The sequence below is a fragment of the Mobula hypostoma genome, chromosome 3 (genome assembly GCF_963921235.1).
Source record: "Mobula hypostoma chromosome 3, sMobHyp1.1, whole genome shotgun sequence".
In the NCBI taxonomy this organism is placed as follows: Eukaryota; Metazoa; Chordata; class Chondrichthyes; order Myliobatiformes; family Myliobatidae; genus Mobula; species Mobula hypostoma.
In genome coordinates, this window is record NC_086099.1 from 19,080,107 (window position 1) to 19,092,934 (window position 12,828).

At 43.1% G+C, this 12,828-nt stretch overlaps 1 protein-coding gene across 2 annotated transcripts in view; it reads left to right on the plus strand.

The window, feature by feature from the left end:
- The window catches only part of dcaf12 (DDB1 and CUL4 associated factor 12), an 82,200-nt gene that overhangs the window by 48,000 nt on the left and 21,372 nt on the right, over positions 1-12,828 (plus strand). The gene's annotated exons all lie outside the window — the stretch shown is intronic.

Consider the following 12,828-nt stretch of genomic DNA (forward strand, 5'->3'; position numbering starts at 1 on the left):
TGATAATAGTGTAAGATTGTCGTTGCGACACCACTCAACCAGCCAATCCATCTACCTGTACACCTACCTGTCGCCATTTGAGAATTCACCAGTGGCTTTGTGTTGTCTGCAAGTTTTAAATGGTGTTTGAGCTGTACTTAGCCACACAGTCTTGAGTGTGGAGAGAGAGAGAGAGAGAGAGAAGCAGTCAGCTAAGCACACATCCTTGAGATGAGCTTCTGTTGATTGTCATTAAAGAGGAGAAACTATCACCAATTCATACTCACTGTTGTGTTCAGATGTGGGAATCAAGATCCAGTTGGAGAGAGATACACACGGGTTTAATACTGAAGGAACAATGATATTGAACAGAAAACTGCAGCTTGACAAATTAAGTCCAAGTTTATTGTCATCTGTCTGTACAACCAAGTGAAACTACGTTCCACCAGACCACAGTGCACCCACAAAACATATCACACAAAGCACACAAACTTATTACCATGATTAAGTTAATAAGATATAACACAAATTTATGTAGTGCGCAGCACAGGTAAATGGTACAGTGAACAGCTCACTGTCGAAGTGACAAGATCTTGGTGATGGTAGGGTATTTATAATCTCACAGCCTGAGGGAGGAAGCTGTTACCCAGTCTGACAGTCCTAGTCCTGATGTTTCTGTACCTCCTTCCTGATGGCAGTGGGTCAAGGAGATTGTGAAATGAGTGGTAGGATCCTCAACTTTGCTTCAGGCCCTTTGTCTGCAATACTCCTGGGTAATGTCACAATTAGGGATGAGGGAGATGTCAATGATCCTCTTGGTGGTTTTTCACTATCCTCTGTAGGATTTTGAAGTTCAAAGCCTTGCAGCTTCTGTACTACACAGTGATGCACTCAGACAGGACATTCTCGAGGGTGCTCCTGTATAAAGTTATTAGAATGGGTTTTCTGACAACTTTCTAAAATGTGTTTTGCTGTTGTTCAGGTTTTCCCAGGCTTATTATGAAAGTAAGGAGGCATGGGATCCAAAGGGACCTTGCCTTGTGGATCCAGAATCGGCTTGCTCACAGAAGGCAAAGAGTGGTTGTAGACGGGTCATATTCTGCATGGAAGTGGTGTGCCTCAGGGATCTGGGACCCTTTCACTTCGTAATTTTTATAAATGACCTGGATGAGGAAGAGGAGGGATGGGTTAGTAAATTTGCTGATGACATAAAGGTTGGGGGTGTTGTGGATAGTGTGGAGGGCTGTCAGAGGTTACACTGGGACATTGATAGGATGCAAAACTGGGCTGAGAAGTGGCAGATGGAGTTCAACCCAGGTAAGTGTGAGGTGGTTCATTTTGGTAGGTTAAATATTATGGCAGAATATAGTGTTAATTGTAAGACTCTTGGCAGTGTTGAGGATCAGAGGGATCTTGGGGTCTGAGTCCATAGGACACTCAAAGCTGCTGCGCAGGTTGACTGTGTGGTTAAGAAGGCGTATGATGCATTGGTCTTCATCAATTGTGGGATTGAGTTGAAGAGCCGAGAGGTATTGTTGCAGCTATATAGGACCCTGGTCAGACCCCACTTGGAGTACTGTGCTCAGTTCTGGTCACCTCACTACAGGAAGGATGTGGAAACTATAGAAAGGGTGCAGAGGAGATTTTACAAGGATGTCGCCTGGATTGGGGAACATGCCTTATGAGAATAGGTTGAGTGAACTTGGCCTTTTCTCTTTGGAGCGACGGAGAATGAGAGGTGACCTGATAAAGGTGTATGAGATGATGAGAGGTATTGATCGTGTGGATAGTCAGAGGCTTTTTCCAAGGGCTGAAATGGCTAACACGAGAGGGCACAGTTTTAAGATGCTTGAAAGTCGGTACAGAGGAGATGTCAGGGGTAAGTTTTTTACGCAGAGAGTGGTGAGTGCATGGAATGGGCTGCCAGTGATGCAATGGGGTCTTTTAAGATACCTCCTGGATAGGTACATGGAACTGAGAAAAATAGAGGGCTGTGGGTAACCTTAGGTAATTTCTAAGTAAGTACATGTTCGGCATAGCATTGTGGGCCGAAGGGTCTGTATTGTGTTGTAAGTTTTCTGTGTTTCTAGAATGGTCATTGAGTACCTAGGCCATGCTTTCCCCAGGAGTAGATTTTCATTTTCCTCCCCTTTCTGGCTCCAATCTTGTCAGAGAAAGTGTTCTCTGTTTACTGCCTATAGCCTTTGGCATCCCAAATGAAAATATGGCAGATGTTGGATTAATTAAAACGCAGAATATTGGGAATACATGTAGAACAAGCCATGACTTCAGAATAAGTATCAGAGTTAACATGTTGAATTGATAACCTTGTGTCGGAACTGGGTTTTGGTGAGAGTTCTGATGATAGCTTAACAGTCTGGTATTTTAACTCTTGTTTTGCTTGCCATGAGTACCTCCTAACCTCTTGTTTAGCTTATTTAACTTATCGGGATCTGGACTTCACTGACCACCAGCATTCACTTCCCTTGAAAGTTGTCTTCTGGTTTAAGATGGTGCTACTAAAGACGGGCAACAGCTGACTGGCAGTTCTTAAAGCAAGAAATACGATTAAATACTTATTATTAACACTGTTTTCTGTGGAAAATTGTAGTAAATGATCACCACAAAGAAGAGGCAAGGCTGATGTGAGGGTCAAGGGGTGTGAGCATGATGCAAAGTGGGAGCGAGATCATGACATGAGTGAGACAGAGTTCAGAGCAGAAGAGTTTCGGAGTCCGTCCATCTAAATAGAGAGTGAGGTTGGGTTGATATAAGCGCCGAGCAATTTGGAAAGATCAGGTATGAGCTGGAATTGTGGCATTGGGTCCAGGCCCAGAGCACATCAATGTGACAGAGCCCAGGTCTTAGAGCAAAGAATGACCCATGTTTGGACAATTTAAACGCCGAGCCAGATGGATTGAAAAGGCAGAGTATTGGGACCAGAGGCGAGGGTCGGGCCATTTCTGCTCACTACTCTGCGATGTTTTCTCTGTTCTTCACTGAACTGAGGCTGTGGGCCTACTCTGGCTGCTCCGGGCTTTGTGTCTGTGGACTCACTTTCATTCTGAATGTTGTTGCTTTTATTGTTTGCACGATTTATTTCTCTCTTCTCCCCCCCCCCCGCCCTTTACTGGGCTCTTTCTGGTTTTTGTTTTGTGGCTGCCCTTTAAGGAGACAAATCTCAAGGTTTATAAATTATACATTGATAATGTATTTCGAAGATCGTGGTGAGTTGCCTTGTTGAACCGCTGCTGTCCTTCTGGTGAAGGTGTTTCCACTGAAGGAGATCCAGTACATCCTTCAAAGTTGCTGGTGAACGCAGCAGGCCAGGCAGCATCTATAGGAAGAAGCGCAGTCGACGTTTCAGGCCGAGACCCTTCGTCAGGACTAACTGAAGGAAGAGTGAGTAAGGGATTTGAAAGCTGGAGGGGGAGGGGGAGATGCAAAATGATAGGAGAAGACAGGAGGGGGAGGGATGGAGCCGAGAGCTGGACAGGTGATAGGCAGAAGGGGATATGAGAGGATCATGGGACAGGAGGTCCGGGAAGAAAGACGGGGGGGGGGTGACCCAGAGGATGGGCAAGAGGTATATTCAGAGGGACAGAGGGAGAAAAAGGAGAGTGAGAGAAAGAATGTGTGCATTAAAAAGAGTAACAGATGGGGTACGAGGGGGAGGTGGGGCCTAGCGGAAGTTAGAGAAGTCAATGTTCATGCCATCAGGTTGGAGGCTACCCAGACCGAATATAAGGTGTTGTTCCTCCAGCCTGCTACACATGCCCTTACACTTCCTCCCTTACCACCATTCAGGGCCCCAAACAGTCCTTCCAGGTGAGGCATCACTTCACCTGTGAGTCGACTGGGGTGATATACTGCGTCCGGTGCTCCCGATGTGGCCTTTTATATATTGGTGAGACCCGACGCAGACTGGGAGACCGCTTTGCTGAACATCTACGCTCTGTCCGCCAGAGAAAGCAGGATCTCCCAGTGGCCACACATTTTAATTCCACATCCCATTCCCATTCTGACATGTCTATCCACGGCCTCCTCTACTGTAAAGATGAAGCCACACTCAGGTTGGAGGAACAACACCTTATATTCCGTCTGGGTAGCCTCCAACCTGATGGCATGAACATCGACTTCTCTAACTTCCGCTAAGGCCCCACCTCCCCCTCGTACCCCATCTGTTACTTATTTTTATGCACACATTCTTTCTCTCACTCTCCTTTTTCTCCCTCTGTCCCTCTGAATATACCTCTTGCCCATCCTCTGGGTCCCCCCCCCCTTGTCTTTCTTCCCAGACCTCCTGTCCCATGATCCTCTCGTATCCCCTTCTGCCTATCACCTGTCCAGCTCTCGGCTCCATCCCTCCCCCTCCTGTCTTCTCCTATCATTTTGCATCTCCCCCTCCCCCTCCAGCTTTCAAATCCCTTACTCACTCTTCCTTCAGTTAGTCCAGACGAAGGGTCTCGGCCTGAAACGTCGACTGCGCTTCTTCCTATAGATGCTGCCTGGCCTGCTGCGTTCACCAGCAACTTTGATGTATGTTGCTTGAATTTCCAGCATCTGCAGAATTCCTGTTGTTTCCAGTACATCCTTGTGACTTTGAAGGAAAAACAATAAATTTCCAAGTCAGAATGGTGTATGACTTGGTGAGAATATTGGGGGGGTAGGCAGGTTGAAATTTTATTGCACTTGAAGCCCCCATACTCAATTGTTAAAATTGCAGACTGAGAAGTATCAAAGGCAGTTGATTTTGTAGATGATACACTTGTAACCAGTATATGCTGGCAGAAGGAATACGTTTAATGTGATGAATGGCGTGCCAGTCAAGTGGGCTGCTCTGTTCTATGTAGTACTTGAATGGAGTTGGAGGAGTAGTCATCCACAAAAAGTAACTTAATTACCCTCCTAACTTGTGCCTTGTAGATGATGCAAGGACTCTGGAGTGTTAGGAGATGAGAGATCTCATGTAGCATGGTTTTATAAACCAAGCATTTAAAAACTGAATGACTCCATAATGAAAAGCAGTATGTAGACTGAACTGTTGATGATTGGTCTTAAGTGATTGTTATTGCCTAAATTCCAGCTACTGTCCTATAGTAATTGTGCTTTCAAACAATTTCTTATGCTCCTTATTGTTGGATTATGTGCATACTCTCATTGAACTAGTGAAGACTACAGTGGCATGTAGGGCATTAGTGCCTTTTATAATGAATTGACAAATCTATTGTCAATCTATCTTAAACATAATTCATACCAGTCAGACCGGACAGTGATATTAATTTCTGTCTCTGATAAGTCCTTGAACTCAGATATAGTGGTGCAAATGCTAAATGCTTCTGAGTAGACAATATTTGAGTTATTTGTGCATTCTAGTTGACAGTTTACAATGTTTTAGAAGAGAATTAATGGGCTATTCCGATGCATACACAGCAATGTTTTTCAATGCCTGTAAATTAAAAAGGTGAAATTTATCTTTTCCAATAAATGATCTATTAGTAAGCAGATATGAATTCTGCTTGACTTTGAAGTTTTCACTGTTTTGACCAATGTTTCATACACCAAAAACATATCCTTTCAACCTAAAATGTGACCTTGATGCTTGCGTATATGGTTCCTTTGCAATATTGTGCAATTTCATAAGTTACTTTGTCTCTTGAAAAGCAGTGACGGGTCCTTGGGCAAATAGAAGAATTTGTCCTGTGTTATGATAGAATAAAGTCCTTATTAATAGTGCAATGGTTCCAATTGGATGACAATCAATTTTCTGAAAAGTTAATGGTACAGGGTCTATCCAGATAAGCCTGGAGGCTGAGAGGATGAAATGTAAAGGTTTTCTGAGATGGCGCTGGTGATACACAGCGACATTTTGCAGGCAGCTCTAAGAACCTCTAGATAATACTTCTGAATTACTATCACAGCAATCTGCAGCCTGTAGTTTCACTTTAAGAAGTATACCAAAAAAAAAACGAGAATGTGTATCGTACTTTGAATGCCGACAGGAAAATAAATCTCAGGGTAGTATATGGTGACATCTATGTACTTTAATAATGAATTTACTTTGAATTCTACTTTGTTTTGCAGAGATCTGAATACAGATTCTGCTTGAATAGAGATGGGGACCAGGCGATTAAATCTAGGAACAGAACTTTACTCTAGAGTTTTCCAGAATATTTGTTTCATATTAGAGTAACTGACCAAAAGTTTGATGTTACAGTTGTTCTGTGGTGGCCAGTGCGATCATGTTTGCTGTTGTGTGCTGGGGCAGCAGGCTGAGGGTGGCAGACACCAACAGAATCAACAAACTCATTTGTAAGGCCAGTGATGTTGTGGGGATGGAACTGGACTCTGATGGTGGTGTCTGAAAAGAGGATGCTGTCCAAGTTGCATGCCATCTTGGACAATGTCTCCCATCCACTACATAATGTACTGGTTGGAAACAGGAGTACATTCAGCCAGAGACTCATTCCACCGAGATGCAACACAGAGCGTCATAGGAAGTCATTCCTGCCTGTGGTCATCAAACTTTACAACTCCTCCCTTGGAGGATCAGACACCCTGAGCCAATAGGCTGGTCCTGGACTTATTTCCTGGCATAATTTACGTACTACTATTTAACTATTTATAGTTTTATTACTATTTATTATTTAAGGTGCAATTGTAACGAAAACCAATTTCCCCCGGGATCAATAAAGTATGACTATGAGTTGAAGGAAAGTAATTTTTGGCCACAAGTTAGTTGGCTGGATAGATTTGCCTTTAGCAGTAACATAGTTTTTTTTTCTGCTCCAATGGAAGAAAATTACTTTTTTTTCTGAAATATTTCTGATGAAGTTTTGGCAACATGAAGTTAATACATAAAAGTATATAAATTAAATAACTCAGTATTAGGTGGATGGTGATTGGTGTTTGTCAAGACAATACTGGTCACAATTTGATTCTCAGAGAGAGCTTTGTATAGGTTGGGGAGTGGAGTTTTTAAAAAAGCATTTTGTGGGGCCCAGCACATTAGCAGCGGACCAACTGATTCACGATTCATTAACAGGAGCAAATAAAAGTAAAGCAGGTTCAAAGCAGGGCAGGCATTGTGTGAGTGAACCAGTGTAGGAGTGGGATTTTGAGACGTTGGCTCAAGAGGGGGCGAGGAGGCACAAATAAGTAGCAGGTAAGGCTTTTATAGTAGTTGAATAAAAAGTCACTAAATTACAGCTAATTAAATGAAGGGATGATGAAGGATCAGGTGATGTGCTGTAACTGCATGATGTAGGAGCTGGTGGACCCCATAGTGATTCCTGGTGACCACATTGGTAGCAAGTGTTGGCTGTTCGAAGAATTTGGGCTCAAAGTTCATGACCTAGAATCTGAGCTTCAAATACTGTGGCACATCAGGGAGGGGGAGAGTTACCTGGGCTGTCTGTTTCAGGAGGCAGTCACACCCATTAGATTAACTGCCTCAAGGGCAAAAGAGTGTGACTGTGAGTGAGGCAGGTAGTGGGATCCAAGAGGCAGTGCTGGAGGAGCCTCGGCCCTTGAGCCTATCCAACAGGTCTGAGATTCTTGCTCCCTGTGTGGATGAGAGTGGGGGCTGCAGGAAGGATGAGCAACCTAACTGTGGCACCGTAATTGAAGGAACCATTCGGGGGGTGGGGGGGAAGAAGAGAAATGTAGTAGTAATTGGGAATAGTATAGATGAGAATAGCCAGAGTTCTCTGTCGCAAGGATAGAGCATCCTGTTGCCTGCCTGGTGCCTGGGTTCGGGACATCTTATCTGACCTGCAGAGGAATTTGCAGTGGGAGAGTAAAGATCCAGTTGTCGTGGTCCATATGGGTACTAACGACATGGGTAGAATGAGGAAAGAGATTCTGCTAAGGGAATTTGAGCAGTTTGGGACTAAATTAAAAAGCAGAACTGAAAAGGTGGTAATCTCTGGATTGCTACCTACCTAAGCCATATGCAATTGGCATGGTGTCAAGAAGATTAGAGAGTCAAATGCATGGCTCAAGGATTGGTGTGGGAGAAGTGGGTTGGAATTCATAGAAAATTGGCACCAGTATTGGGGAAGGAGGGAGCTGTTGCAGTGCGACAGGCTCCACCTGAACCATCATCGGACCTGGATCCCAGCGAATCGCATAACTGGGGCTGCGGATAGGGCTTTAAACTAAATAGTGGGCGGGGGGGGGCGGGTTCAACAGATTGCAGAAGTAAAATGAAAAAGAAAAGTGTGGATAAAAGGAAAAGCGAAAGATAAAAGAGTAAAGTAAGAGTAGAGTGAAGAAAAGTCAAATGCAATGGAATAAAAGATTGCGAGATTTTAAAAGCACAATGAGTGTAAGGGCACTTTATCTGAATGTCCGTAGTATTCAAAACAAGGTCAATGAACTTGTGGCACAAATCATTTCAAAGGGGTATGATTTAGTGGCCATTACAAAGATGTGGTTGTAGGGTGGAGAGGATTGAGAATTAAATATCCAAGGATATCAGGTAATATGGAAGGATAGGCAGGAAGGTGGGGGTGGGGTTGGGGGGTTGGGTAGTGTTCTTAATTAAAGAAGAGATCAGGGCGAAGGTGAAGATGATAAAAGATCTAAGGAGTAGAATGTTGAATCCATCTGGGTATAAATTAGGAATAATAAAGGGAAAAAAATCACTGGTGGGAGTTGTCTATCAGCCACCAAATAATAACATTACATTAGCACAGGCAATAAACAGAAATATCTGAAGCATGTAACAATGGAACAGCAATTATCATGGGGGACTTTAATTTGTACATTGGATGAATCAAGTTGATCGAGGCAGTCTTGAGGAGGACTTCATAGAAGGCATCCATGATGCCTTTTTTGAACAGCACGTTTCTAATGTACAAGGGAACGTGCTGTCTTCGACCTGGTCCTGTGCAATGAGACAGGTAGAATTAGTGATCTTGTAGTTTGGATCCTCTTGGAAAGAGTGGTCACAGCATGACCGAGTTTTTTATACAAATGGAGACTGCAGTAGTTTGATCTAAAACCAGTGTGTTATGCCTTTTACCTGCCAGTGTATCATGTAGCACCATGGTCCTGAAGGAACGTTGTTTCGTTTTTACTGTGTACCATACCAGCAGTTATGGTCGAAATGACAATAAACTTGACTAAACAATGGAGACTACAATGGGATGAGGGAGGATTTGGTTGGTATAGACTGGGAACACAGGCTATTTGGTGAGAAGGTTGAGGAACATTGGAAGACTTTCAAAGAGATATTTCACAGTGTTCAACAAAAGTATATTCCAGTTAAAAGCAAAGATAGTAAAGGTGGGGAGAGCCAGCCTTGCTTAACTAAAAAAATAAAAGAAGGAATCAAACTAAAAGCTTGTGCATACGTAGTCACCAGGAGTAGTGGGAAATTGAAAGATTGGGAAAACTTTAAAAAAGCAACAAAGAACAACTGAGCGAGCAATAAAGAAAGGGGAGCAAGATTATGAAGATAATCTAGCACAAAATATAAAACGGATAGTAAAAGTTTTCATAATTGTATAAAGCAGAAAAGGGTGGCTAAGGTGAACATAGATCCCTTGGGGGATGAGAAGGGGGAATTGATATTGGGTAATGAGGAAATGGCAAAGGCCTTGACTATTTGTGTCAGCCTTCACTGTGGATGACATGTCTAACATGCTAAAGAGATGAGAATCTTGATATTGTAGCTATCACTGAAGAGGTAGTGCTGAGCAAAATTGTGGGCCTGAAGATAGACAAGTCCCCTGGTCCTGGTAGAATGCACCCCAGGATACTGGAAGAAATGGCAGAAGTTGTAGTCAAGCCTTTGGTGATAAGTCACCAAAATTCTCTGAACTCTGAGCAGGTCCCAGCGGATCGGAAGACTGAATGTCACACCACTTTTTTTTTTCCTAAAAAAAAATGTAGGTAAAAGGCAAGTAACTATAGGGCAGTTAGTTTAACATCTGTAGTTGGGAAAATGCTTGAAGCTATTATTAGCCATCATAAGAAACAGCGAGGCATCTGAATTCATCAGGCAGAAGCAGGGTGGATTCAGCAAAGACAGGTCCTGTTTGACAAACTTGGTGTTTTTTGAGGATATAATGAGCGCAGTGGGTAGAGGGGAACAACTGGACATTATTTCCAGAAGGTGTTTGACAAGGTGCCGGACAAGGTGCCGCATAAAAGACATGTCCATAAGATAAGGATGCATAGAGTTAGGGGTGATGTATTAGCATGGATAGATTGGTTAACTAATAGAAAGCAGAGAGTTGGGATACATGGGTGTTACTCTGGTTGGCAATCAGTGGTGAACGGTGTGCTGCATGGGTTGGTGCTGGGCTCGCAACTGTTGACCATATACATTAACAATCTGGTCGAGGGAATTGAGTGCAGTGTATCTAAATTTGCTGATATTAAATTGAGTGGAAAAGCAAATTGTGCTGAAGATGCTGAGGTTCTGCAGATAGAAGTAGTTAGGTTAAGTGAGTGGGCAAGGATCTGGCAGCTGGAGTACAGTATTGGTAAGTGTGAGGTAATCCACTTTGGAAGGAAGAATGAAAGAGCAGATTATTATTTAAATGGTAAAAAAAAATTACAGCATGCTGTTGTGCAGAGGGACTTAGGAGTGCTTGTGCATGAATCATGAAAGGTTGGTTTGCAGGTGCAGCAGGCTATCAAGAAGGCAAGTGGCCTTCATTTGCCTTCATTACTAGAGGGATTGTATTTAAGAGGAAGGAGGTTATGCTGCAACTGTACAGGCTACTGGTGAGTCTGCACCTGGAGTACTGCGTGCAGATCTGGTCTCTTTATACTGGCTTTGGAGGCAGTGCAGAGGAGGTTCACCATTTTGATTCCAGAGATGATGGGGTCAGAGTGTGAGGAGAGATTGAGTTGCCTGGGACTGCACTCACTGGAATTCAGAAGAATGAGAGGAGATCTTATAGAAACATATAAAATTGTAAAAGGAATAGACCACTGGTAGGTCAGACTAGAACTAGGAGACAGTAACTCAAGATTTGGGGAGTAGATTTAGAACGGAGATGAGGAGGAACTGTTTTTCCCAGAGAGTGGGGAATCTGTGGAATTCCTGTGCAATGAAGCAGTGGAGGCTACCTCAGTAAATATATTTAAGACAAGGTTGGATAGATTCTTGCATAGTACGGGTATTAAAGGTTATGGGGGGAAAAGGCAGGTTGGTGGAGATGAGTCCATGGCCAGATCAGCCATGATCTTTTTGAAAGGCGGAACAGGCTAGACAGGTCAACTGGCCTACTACTCCTATTTCTTACGTTATGAATGCATTTCAGCTGACCCTCATGGGCATTTATTTCCTTTGATTATGCTGCATTGAACATAGATCTCTCTCACCTGCATCAGGCTAATCTTTAGCTTGTAGCTATCATTTTATTTCAAATTACTGCAAAATAACACACTATTCCTGAGAGCATGATCATCATTGTATCTCCATGTCCTTTAATATATATTTTGTTCCATTCATAAATTGTGCTCATTTGTTGTCTGCCTTGTACAGTAAGGTTCAAGTTTAATTGTCATTCAACCATACACATGAATACAGCCCAATGAGATGGTATTCCTCTGGGGCCAAGGTGTAAAACACAGTACCATCAGTCTCACACAGCACAATGTATGACATGTAATTATGACAGCAGAAAAACATAGTCACAAAGATATAGACGGAAAGTCCCTGAGTGTCATGGCCTGTAGTTTGATTATGCATGGAATGTTGTCCTGGAGCCACATTTCTGCAAGAACAAGTATACAAACAGTTCTTCATCTCACACTGGGTCAGCCACAGATGAATGCAATCCAGCGATTGGGAGGGGCCAGTCACCAATCCAGTATGACTGCAGCAGCACATCTGTTCTTTCTTCCTCACTGCCTTTGGTATCTCCTCCCAGGATGGCTCAAGCAGGTGAACCCGCAGCATGAAGGTCTGGTCCACGCAACAACAGAGTCCACACTGCTCCCCCTCCACTGATCTCGTCAATGAACAGTACTTGCAGTATCTAATTTACCAATCTCTAGCAGGGTTTTCCAATCCCAATTAAAACGTTCAAGACATTCATTTGTGCTGTTCATTGGACAGCACACTGCCTTTGCCCACTGCTTTTGACGCCCTTCTCCTTGGTGGCGTAGCAGATGGCAACATGGCACGCAAGTCCAGCTCCACTGATTTCAAACAACTCACTGTTGGGGAAAACCTGCAATGCTTGATACCCAGCAATGTCTTGCAATTTAAAAAAATATGTAAAGGGTGAACAATTAATCTTTGTTTGGATCCAGAGGGATTACTGTGTACAAGTGTGCCACTATCTTACTGAATGTCAAAAAAGGGCCAGTAACATGAAAGATTCCACCCAACCTGCTCATGGGACTTTGTCTATGTAGTATCATAACAGGACCACCAGACTCAGTAAGTTATTTTCCCCAAGCAGTGAGGCTGATCAACACCTTCATCCACTAACCCATCACACCCACCCCCACCACTACTAATTTATTTCCTGTCAGAGTCACCTTATGTATGACACTCCTGTGCCTAGCGTCACTTTATGGACATGCATTCAATCTATGCATATAAGCTATCTTATGTGTTTATTTTTATTGTGTTTTTTTGTGCTGCATCAGATCTGGAGTAACAATATTTCGTTCTCCTTTACACTTGTGTACTAGAAATGACATTGAACAATCTTGAATATGTGTTCCAAGAAGTTTCATATCTATATGTCTGTAACGGTACTGTTATATTTTCTCAGCCTCAAATGTAAGTTTTAGTATAGTTCTAGCATATCTTCCACTTTGTGGCTTAACCTTATACTAAATACCCTCAACTGAATTACAACTTACAAATCTTTG